This window comes from Epinephelus lanceolatus, chromosome 15, assembly GCF_041903045.1.
Source record: "Epinephelus lanceolatus isolate andai-2023 chromosome 15, ASM4190304v1, whole genome shotgun sequence".
Lineage (NCBI taxonomy): Eukaryota > Metazoa > Chordata > Actinopteri > Perciformes > Serranidae > Epinephelus > Epinephelus lanceolatus.
In genome coordinates, this window is record NC_135748.1 from 2,446,147 (window position 1) to 2,457,819 (window position 11,673).

The following is an 11,673-nucleotide window of genomic DNA, read 5'->3' on the forward strand; positions in this document are numbered from 1 at the left end:
AGTGTTATCATACACCACTGGTCAGCTAGACGGCACCTGTCAAGGCAGTGTGCTACACCACAGGACAGCATCAGTTAGAACACTGCCATTAACGATGTTATAAAGAGCTGAAAAGTCCCTGTTGGGTAGACGTCAGGAGTAGTGGATGGGTCCAACAAACCAATATGTAAAAATATGTATTTTTCTAAACCTAACAATGTGCTTTTGTTTAAGATAAGATAAGATACACCTTTATTGATCCCACAATTGAGAAATTCCAGTGTCCAGTTTATGTCCTGGCCTTGGTTGTGGCGTCCCGAATTGATGACAGCAGACACGGGAGGATACCTAGTGCAAAATATGTAGACATGACAACATAGGCGTTTCTAACCCATTTTTGGGGGTGCTGAAGCACCCCTGAATTGAATCCCAGCACCCCTAAAATTTATTTATTTTTTTTTTTTTACTGTATGTCCTTTTTTAACAAGCTAGAAAAGTGTCAAAACCATACATTACTTGGTTGAAACGTAATATTTTAACAACAAAAATACAGCCCCCCCCCCCCCCCCCTTGCCTCAAAAATGGTTTGATCCACCCCATCCCTCCCACCTTTCCCTGACTCAGGCTCTGAGCGCTGCACTGCCTTCCAGAGTGGGTGATATGCAGTAGTGGTGTAAGTACCTGGCTGAAACCACGATATATGGCACATTTCCTAACTTCTACCACTCAATACCAACACATTATTATCATTACCAGTTCTCATTTTTGCTGCATTTAATCGTAGGTCACTGTTTATGTTGTTAGGTAGGAGTTAGCTGACGTTTTTTTCTAGCTAGGACACATTACTGGTGGTCAGTACCACTGTCCTCTGTTTGAATTGGAATGAGAGAAGCTAGCTGTTGTGTCATGTGCATGTGTTAATATTAAAGCCAAGGTGCTACTGACAAGCTAACTGACTGGATGCCTATTAACATTATAACTCCTATTGTGTGTGTGTGTGTGTGTGTGTGTGTGTGTGTGCATGTGTGTACAGACAGACAGACAGCCTCATCATGGATATAAGATTGTTTTTTTGAAAAAAAAAAAAAGAGCCAGGTTCAGGTAAGAGTGTAAGATCAAATGGTCTATCTATCTAGAATGATGTTGTAAGTCAATGTATCACTTTATCTCTTATTAGATATAAAACGCATTGTTTGGTTATTTGCCTTTTGGTTGACAGTACAAAGAGAGAGAGAGGAACAGAGAGAGGACTTTATTTATTAGTATTCTTATTAGTATTTTTGGTATTTTTGGTACTCACTGTAGGAGGCTGGTTTACTCCAGAAACATACATACTGTTTATGTGTATGTTGATGAGCTGCTGTATCAAAATAAGTTGTGTTCCCCCAGAAATTAGGGTTACGATATGTTTCTTTTATGATTCCAATCCATTCCTCTTTTACTGTGGCTCAGCATTTAAATAACGTATTTCAGATTTGATGGTTTAGTCACAGACTTTCCCAAAAAGTGTTGTACTTTTCTTTCACAAATGTGGGAATGAAATTGCGTTAAAATGTACAAAAGAGTGAAATTTATCTTGCCTGGCCGGGCAGCTCTCTGGGTGCTCAGCACCCCTAAACCTCTGATCCTAGAATCGCCCCTGCATGACAGTCCACTGACAAAGTGGCGATATGTGATGACTTGGGATGAGAACGTGTTGGGAGAACGTCTTTAAAGTAAGTTGGCTAAGGCGTACTACTTCATATATTTAGGTATCAAAAACTGGTGCCCTTTTATGGACTGAAAAAGGAGGGAGGTTAGACTTGTAATCTGCTTTGTCAATAAGTCAAAACCACAAAAAAATAAAATTACCGAGGCACACTGCTTTGCAAAAATAAGCCTTTAATGGGAAAACAGTTGCCAGCGGCCAATTCAACACTTGAGAATCATCACTTCCAGGGATAAGATGGTGTCTGTTAGGCTGTTCAGCGGAGACATTTTAATGTCCAGGACTTGCTTTCTCACATAGTATTAATGTTTTACAATCACTATGCACTGCATTATCCTGTGACTCCTCTTGTTTATTTTGCAACCCTTGTGAGGATCCCAACCCCCAGGTTGGCAACCATTGTACTAAGGTATTGTTGTATATGGATGATGTTTTTTTTTGTAATATGCAACACTTTTAAAAATAAATTTTGTTTTCTTTTTCTTAATAAATAATAGATAAAATAATAAATTTGAACTATTTTAACAAATAAAGTGTGAAGTCATTAGATGAAGAAGCTATGATAACACACACACACACACACACACACACACACACATTTTTCAAATGTACAAGCCCTGAACAGCCAGATTGACGCCCTCTGAGAGAGGCAAAGCCTCCACAGCCCGCCTGGTGCAACATAGGAAGGATATCACTTTAACCGATAAAAGCAATACCCTCATCTCAGGCATTCACTTGTTTATCTCTCAGCGGTGACAACAGAAAGAGGAAAAGTTTCAAGCTCGGCTGCTCATTGTGGGCTGGGGAGATAGAGGCAGAGACATAGCAAAACAAAAGGCAGCCAGAGAAATTTGCATGGTGCTCAATTATACATTAGCGAACATCACTTGGCAATCTGTTCATATCAATTTAATTGGATTTTAATACTGCCTGTGATCTTGTTTCCTAATTAACAGCAGCGGCTGGCAATAAAGCAGAAGCATGCACCCAGCAACACCTTTGATCCGGGCCATATGGACTTGCTTGGAGCTCATTGGTAGGGGGAGAGAAAAATATCAGTCACCTAAATATGGGCCCATGACAAGCCAGCGGAAAGGGGACTTCAGTGTGTGTGTGTTTGTGCATAACATTGGTTCTCATCGTTGTTGAGCCCTGTGTGTGTCCACGCATGTCTGAGTGTGTGTTTTTCTCACCGCATGTCTGTATTTGCTGCTCCCTGCCAATGCCTGTATGTGCGTACATGTATGTGTATCTATCTGTGTTGGACCTTGGATGTGTATGTGTATATGCCTCTGTGTGTGTGTGTGTGTGTGTGTGTGTGTGCCTGCTGAGGGGTGGAGGGATCAGTGTGACCCCCAGATGGCTGATATCACTCCTACCTTGCGCCTTCATTGATTAATTTCTTCCCTGATTGGTTGTGATTACTGATAAATAAAACATGATCTGGGGATCAGATGCAGATCAGCTTTGGGGGGTGGTGGGGGGTTGGGGGGTGGATGGGGGGGCGTTGATTGCTTTTTCAAATCTGTTTATTTCTTGCCCCGCTGCCCTCGACTCTAGATTGGAGGGCAGAAAGACGGTGGAACTTGTTTCTGCTGGAACACACGCTAACTCAGGATAGCCTCTTTGATCATGTTCATCACATTTTTTCCAAACAGAATGGGTGCGGTTACATGATGGCTTCTCATTCAGAATTAAATAAATCTGAATGAAATCATTCGGAATTAAAGTTTTCCAGGTAGTTTACATGGGAAATATTCATTCCGAATGAGGGTTTACATGGGAGATCAGTTTAATCGCCTTTATTCGGGTCTGCGCAAGGTTTGGGGCAGGGAAGGTTTCTGATTGGATAGGGGGCGGGGCGGATGTTATGTGTTTACGTTTACCAGAAGAAAAAACTGTAGTCCTCGCTCCGGATAACCAGATGCTTGACGACGTCGTTCTTGGTGCCTTTTTCGGGCATGTTTTGCTTATATTCTTGAAGCAGCAGTACGACAACAACCTTGTTCTGCTAATGCTTCGTCTGTTGAGGAGGAGAAGGGAGATAGAAGGTCGAAGAAGGCAGATAAAAGACTGTGCCGTGGCAAGTGGAAACCGGTTATTGCAACGAGTCCGACTGCTTTATCTCAGCCCATTGCTATGCGCACTATATACGTCATTGCGCCAGAAGGGCAAGGAAACAAGCATGCGCAGAAAGACTGGAATGAACTTAAAGAGGAATGAGTATACAAGTGCGAGAAATTCTTTCATTTTGAATTAGAAACAGAATATTCCAGCCCCTTCCATCGGAATAAATTTTCAATCGCACTGGCCATTTTCATTCCGTTGTTTACAAGGTCACTTTTAATAGGAATGAACTTTAATTCTGAATGAAAAGGGAATTAAACTGTCCATGTAAACTCACTCATTGTCCGAACACTCATTTAATCATTAAGGTAATCTTAAAATAATTATACATGAATTTCATGTGACATAATGTACCCTTTTAGAACAAACCTAGATGTCTGTTGCACTTCAGCAGTTCACTAACACTATATTATTATTATTATTAATTTTAAGGCTGACCAAAATCAGGATTTGGACTGTTGGTCGAAATAAACCAATAATTTGAAGAAGTCACGTTAGCATGGCTGAATAACTGCACCAGGGCCCTGGTCAAACTGAACTGTGGGCCTGTATTAAATCCTGGTTTGAAGTGATTTAATTGAACACAAAGTAATTAAGGAATATGCACCATGTAAATCTATGTGAATTGACACATGGCAGGAAAACTAACTTGTATCTTGTTTATTGAAATATAAAAATATGATATAAAATATGAATATGTGGTTTTAGCTGCATGTCATCATTTAGCCGCATGTCATCATTTAATCGCTGGCTGTCCAGGTGGTGTCCAGCAAACAATGTGGGTTTTGTTAATCATTGGCAAACTTTCTGGGGAAAACCTGGTCTTATTATAGCTGCTCTCATATCTAGGAACCTGGCCAAGTTTATTAGTAATTCAAAACCCTGACAACCCAGAGTTGAGACCAGGACTCAGAGTTGAAGTCCTACATGCTTCTCTGAGTTTCTAGTGCAGTTACCCACCCATAGTTTTATACAAATGGTGTCTGTCCCCCGACCACCTAAATTATCTAAATCTAAAATGAAACAAAGAGGAGTTGTGCATAACAACCTCATAAAAAATTAAAACCTCTTCTGTGACAGAAAGACAAAACGGGAGAATTTAATGCGGACTGTTAAATATCTGGGGCCTGTTGTTCGAAACCTAGATAAGGGATTAAGCCGGGATATGTTGGTTATACTGGCTTAACTTGGCGTTGATTCAGTTGTTCGAAAGCAGAGGCACATATGTTGCCATGGAGATTTATTCTGTGCACTTAGCCTGGTCCCGACCAGGCTAACAACCAGGCTTAGTTTAGCCTGGTGCATTATCTGTCCAGTCAGCTGTCACTGCGATTGGAAATCAATGTGTTTTACCGTCATTTCATGTTCTTATGTACGTATTTGCCTCATTTTTGAACAAAATACATTAAGCCTACAATAATAAAAAAATATTTAACATTTAAAACATTCTTTTTGTCACAGACCAAGCATACTTTGACATGCACATATCCTTACCAATAAAAGGATTAATTGTTGGATTAAACATACAAGTAGGTGTATTTCACATTAACACAATTAGTGGTTATTAGGTTTCATAACTGTATGACCTTCCCAAATTATATTCCCAGTTAACTGGACCAATAACTCCAGTGTACTTTATCAATGAATGAAAACATGAAGATGAAACCACGATATTCTTTGACCACATTTTATTTAAATGAAAAATACTAAAATCAGTCACTGTCTGCTTTGAGCTGTGGAGAGAAAGAGAGAAATAATATTGATTAATACATTGCATCACAGTCAAGCTTACAATGTGCATTAAAGTCACTTACTTCTTTCTGTAGTTTAATTGTAGTTTAATTTCCAAGTCCAGTTTCCTTAAGGTTTTTCCTTTTAATTTGTCTGTCAAGCTCCATGTCCTACAGCTTTCTCTTCTCACACTGGAGCTTGACATCTGCCAGGGCTATTTGCTTCCTCAGATGAGTAGCATATAGCTGTCTGACAGTTTGTGAATTCTGTAAAACACATATCTATTAGCACAGCAATTGTGGACACCGTGGATGTCCTTCAGGCAATACTCACTACATTTCCAGGCAGGCTGTCAGGTTGTTCATCTGTGTCCTGTTACAAATATATTTTCTATGAGCACCAAATCACTGACTTCTTATACATTAAGGACTAAATTATCTACACAAGACTGGCAGGTTACCTCAAACCTTCTGGAGTCCAGAGAAAGTGTCTCCTCCTCATCTGCTGCATCCCCTGCTGCAGATGTGCCTTCACCCTGCCACATTAAATATAATTAGTATTGACCTAATGTAAACTTGCAAGACATGTCAAGCAAATGCCTCTAATGAATAACACTCACCGGATCATCTTCCGGTGGCTCCAGAAGGGTCAGTGTGTCACCTGACACTGCAAGACAATTCAAAGTCAGAAAGTCCACATAACACCAATGGTTGATTAATTAATGAATAAAATGATTGATTCCATGTACAGTATACTGGAATAATGTACCTTGTATGAAGAGGGCGGTTTCTGTGGGTGGGACAGAGTCTGTAGCTGTCCCCCTTGTATCCCCTCCATCATCGGCCTGCTCAGTTCTGATCCAGGGCGAGCTCTTCCGCTGGTGTGAAATCAGCAGTTGGTTCCCGAGTAATATTATATCTTCTGCTCACCTTTAAGGTGAAGTGTACAACTGTTAATTTAAGTTTATTAAGTTTAAGTTTATTTACTTTATTAATCCCCCTGAGGGGAAATTCAGTGTTTTCACTCTTGCTTGTCATTAACACACAGGTCCGAAAGACAGCCCCGAGCGGTTGGGGGGTTTGGTGCCTTGCTCAAGGGCACCTCTGCAGTGCCCAGGAGGTGAACTGGCACCTCTCCAGCCACCAGTCCACGCTCCATATTTTAGTCCGGACGGGGACTCGAACAGGCGACCCTCCGGTTCCCAACCCAAGTCCCTATGGACTGAGCCACTGCCGCCCAATTTGGGAAAGGAACTTTAATTGTAATTATGACAGATTCATTTGCGCAGCAAGTGTATATTTTTAGATTATTTAAGCATTCAGTCGGTCCGCAATTGTTTGCCACGCACTCTCTCTCTGCTTTATTATCGCTGCAGTGTTTCCTTTCTTCGTGATTATATGTTTTACCTCTTCATAAGTGTCCATGATGAGAAGTTGCTCATTGGGTGAGAAGTATGCGGCACGCGTCCTCTCCATTGCTGCATCGGTGAATCTGTGATCAATCTCGGGGTCTATTTAAGAAAGCCAAGGACGCATACTTATCTGAATGAGTTACACCTGGCTTGACAAAGCTGCGCCTCCTCAGCCTGGCTTGGCGTTCGAACAACCAATTAAGCCAGGATGGACTTAGGGGAATTTGTCCAGCCTCGCTTTTCCACTTATCCTGGATTGGTTAATTCTACTATCGAACAACAGGCCCCAGGTCTCTAACATCTAAAGCAGTGTTAGTAAACAAATTAATATCAGATAATCATAATGATTTACTCAGCCTCACTGAAACCTGGCTTCATCAAGATGAATATGTTAGTCTAAATGAATCCACTCCTCCCAGTCATAATAATACCCACATTCCTTGAGGCAGCGGCCGAGGAGGGAGAGTTGCAGCCATTTTAGCTCTAGTCTGATAATCAGCTCTAAACCTAAACTAGATTATAATTCATTTGAAAGCCTGTAAGGTGTACATGAACCCATTCACTGTTTTAACCATACCCGCAATCTAGTTCTGATGTATGTAATTGAAATTGATGACCTAAGTCTTTCCACAGAATCCCTCGCTATTGGATCATTATTTGATTACTTTTGATTTCTTTTCACTTTATTATGCACCACTCAGCAACAGTTACTATCCTAGATGTTTATCAGATAGTGCTGTCACAAAATTTAAGGAAATTATTGCATCTTCGTTAAATTTAATACCATGTCCTTCAGTAACAGAGGTTTCCCATACCGACTTTAAACTCTCCCGAATTGATCATCTTGTCGATATCGCCGTAGGCTCACTGCGAACAACACTCGACTCCGTAGCCCCTCTTGAAAAGAAGTTAACAAAGCAAAGAAAGTTCACTCCTTGGTATAACTCTCAAACCCGTAAGTTAAAACAAACATTGCGAAAATTTGAAAGGAATTGGCGATTAACCTAACTGGAAGAATCTCGTTTAGCCTGGGCAGACAGTCTCAAAACGTATAAGATGCAATGCCAGAGCAAACTATTAAGATAAGATAACATAAGATAAACTTTATTGTCCCGCAAGGGAAATTCGTCTTGGGCAGTATAGTGCAAACAGCTGAAATATTCACATACATACATACATACAATCAACACAGACAAGTTGCCAACATAGTGCGCTGACTGTGTTACAGTTGCAGACTACTGTTGCAAGAGTAGTGCAACCGTTTCCCTTGTTTGTAAGGTTACAAACAAGGGAACTACAGGTATTACGCTGGCCTATCTCAAAGTGCAAGTGAGTGCATGTAAAAACAGATAAATACAGGGGTCAAATAAAAACACCAGTAAACCAATTAAAATTATATTAAATTAGTTGCGGGACCATAGTGCAAATAAGAACAATACTAGATGAGAACAACAATAACCAGACCATTTAGGCATAAATAGCCCTGCGCACATACGGCTCAACCAGGGGGGCATCGCAGGTCCAGCAAGTGAGCAGGCAACCACCTATTAGCATAATTGAGGAGAATTCAGTAATAAGCAATAGTAAACAGTGATTAACGGTGAATTGACGGTGAATTTGACGGGCAGGGGATCAGCAACCATAAGCCTCCCCCCTGCCCACATTATATGTTCCATATAGAATTACCAGAATGAAGGTGGGTCCACCACAGTGAGCCCTCCCCACCACCCGACCGAGGTCAGATGATCAGAATCAGAATCAGAATCAGAAATACTTTATTGATCCCCGAGGGGAAATTATTTATGTTACAGGTGCTCCTTGCAAGACAGGAAAGATACATGAAAATATAAGAAATTTAAACAATAGTATTAACAAATATATAGTTAAATAAACAGGAATTATTAACAAACATAAACGTAAATTATATATATATATATATATATATATATATATATATATATATATATATATACATACATATATATATATATTGTAAACAAAATTTACACAAACAGAATATATACAGTCAGGGTGAACGGGGTTATTGCACAAGTTAAATTAAGTTATTGCAGTGTGTGAAAGTCTCAGGGCCACTCAGAGGGAGGAGTTGTACAGTTTGATGGCCACAGGCAGGAATGATTTCCTGTGGCGCTCAGTGGTACATCTTGGTGGTATGAGTCTCCCACTGAAAGTACTCTTGTGCCTGACCAGCACATGGTGGAGTGGGTGTGAGACATTGTCCAAGACAGTTCATAGCTTAGACAGCATCCTCCTCTCTGACACCACCATCAGAGAGTCACACTCTGTTCCCACAACGTCACTGGCCTTGCGGATCAGTTTGTTAAGTCTGTTGGCGTCCGCCACCCTCAGCCTGCTGCCCCAGCACACAACAGCATAGAGGATAGCACTGGCCACCACAGACTCATAGAAAATCCTCAGCATAGTCCGGCAGATGTTGAAGGACCTCAGTCGCCTCAGAAAATAGAGACGGCTCTGGCCCTTCCTGTAGAGAGCGTTAGTGTTCTTAACCCAGTCCAGTTTACTGTCAATGTGTACCCCCAGGTACTTATAGTCCTCTACAATGTCCACACTGACCCCTTGGATGGAAACAGGGGTCACCGGTGTCTTGGTCCTCCTCAGATCCACAGCCAGTTCCTTTGTCTTTGCCACGTTGAGCTGCAGATGGTTCTGCTCACACCATGTGACAAAGTTATCCACAACAGCCCTGTACTCATCCTCATCACCCTTGGTGATACATCCAACTATAGCAGAGTCATCAGAAAACTTCTGAAGATGGCAGGTCTCAGTGCAATAGCTGAAGTCCGTGGTGTAGAGGGTGAAGAGGAAGGGAGAGAGGACAGTCCCCTGCGGGGCCCTGGTATTGCTGACCACTCTGTCTGACACACAGCGTTGCAAGCGCACATACTGTGGTCTGCCAGTCAAGTAGTCTACAATCCAGGACACCAGGGGGGCATCCACCTGCATTGCTGTCAGCTTGTCACCCAGTAGAGCTGGACGGATGGTGTTGAATGCACTAGAGAAGTCAAAAAACATGACCCTCACAGTGCTCGCCCGGCTTATCCAAATGGGCGTAGACGCGGTTGAGCAGGTAGATGATGGCGTCCTCAACTCCAAGTCGGGGCTGATAGGCGAACTGGAGGGTGTCCAAAAGTGGCTTGACCATGGGCCGGAGCTGCTCCAAGACGAGTCTCTCCAGGGTCTTTATGATGTGGGAGGTCAATGCCACGGGTCTGTAGTCCTTGGAGCCACTGGGACGTGACGTCTTTGGCACAGGAACAAGGCAGGATGTCTTCCACAGCAAGGGGACCCTCTGGAGACTCAGGCTCATGTTGAAGACATGCTGAAGTACTCCACATAGCTGGGGGGCACAGGCTTTGAGCACCCTGGGGCTGACACCATCAGGGCCTGCAGCCTTATTTGAGTGGAGTCTCATCAGCTGTCTTCTCACATGGTCAGCAGTGAAGCACATTGTGGAGGTGACGACACGTGGAGGAGGGGTGTAGTCCTCATGATGGAGAGAGCAGTCAGTCTGACCACGGGGGGATGAGGTGTGAGGAGGAGGAGGAGGAGGGGGGGTCAAGCAGGATGGTGTTGAGGTGTGAGAGGGAGGAGTGGGGGAGGAGGGCAGAGTGGGAGATGGTTGACCAAGACAGACAGCAGAAGAGACAGGGGGGGGATGGGCAGGGCCAGCAGTGTCAAATCTGTTAAAAAACAGATTCAGTTCATTGGCCCTGTCCATGCTGCCTTCAACTCCTCTGTGGTTGTTGGTCCTGAAGCCAGTGATGGTCCTCATTCCACTCCAGACCTCTCTCACGTTGTTCTGCTGGAGTTTCCTCTCCAGCTTCCTCCTGTACCTCTCCTTAGCCTCCCTGATCTTCATCTTCAGCTCCCCCTGTATTGTTCTCACCTCCTCCCTGTTACCAGCTCTGAAGGCCCTCTTCTTTGCATTGAGGATGGCTTTGATGTCCTTTGTTACCCACAGTTTGTTATTTGGATAACAATGGACAGTCCTGGCTGGGACAGTGGAGTCCACACAGAAACTGATGTAGTCTGTGATGCATTCTGTGAGCCCGTCGATGTCCTCCCCATGTGGCTCACAAAGTGCCTGCCAGTCTGTCACCCCAAAACAGCCCTGCAGTGTCTCATAAGTCTCCTCCGACCATCTCCTCACTGTCCTCATGGTCGCAGGCTGGCTCTTGACTAGTGGTACATAGCAGGGGTTGAGGTGCACCAGGCTGTGGTCTGACCTACCCAGAGGGGGGAGGGGGGAGCAGCTGTATGCATCTTTGGCGTTTGCATACAGCAAGTCCAGTGTCCTCTCCTCTCTGGTAGGACAGCTCACATACTGTGTGAATGTGGGCAATGTTGTTGCCATGGTGACATGGTTGAAGTCACCCGAGATAGCTATGAAGGCACTCGGGTGTTTAGTCTGCAGGCGGGCTATGGCGGAGTGAATGACATCACATGCCGACGTCGGGTTGGCAGAGGGGGGGATGTAAACAGTTACAATAATGGCATGTGAAAACTCCCTGGGCAAATAATACGGCCTGAGTCCAACAGCGAACAGTTCAATGTCCGGGCAACATATACATTCCTTAATGGAAATATGGTCAGGACTGCACCAGCGGTTATTTACTAGAACAGCAAGCCCCCCTCCTTTGCGCTTACCGCTCTCGGTGCAGTCCCGGTCGGCCCG

General features: G+C 43.3%; 1 long non-coding RNA gene across 1 annotated transcript; it reads right to left on the minus strand.

Moving 5' to 3' along the window:
• Positions 1–5,742: 5,742 nt before the first annotated feature.
• Positions 5,743–6,367, minus strand: LOC144466935 (uncharacterized). Its single transcript, XR_013493331.1, has 4 exons — positions 6,314–6,367; positions 6,165–6,211; positions 6,006–6,080; positions 5,743–5,917 (listed from the first exon to the last, which is right to left on the minus strand). It is a non-coding gene; the product is annotated as an uncharacterized LOC144466935 (long non-coding RNA).
• Positions 6,368–11,673: the final 5,306 nt, after the last annotated feature.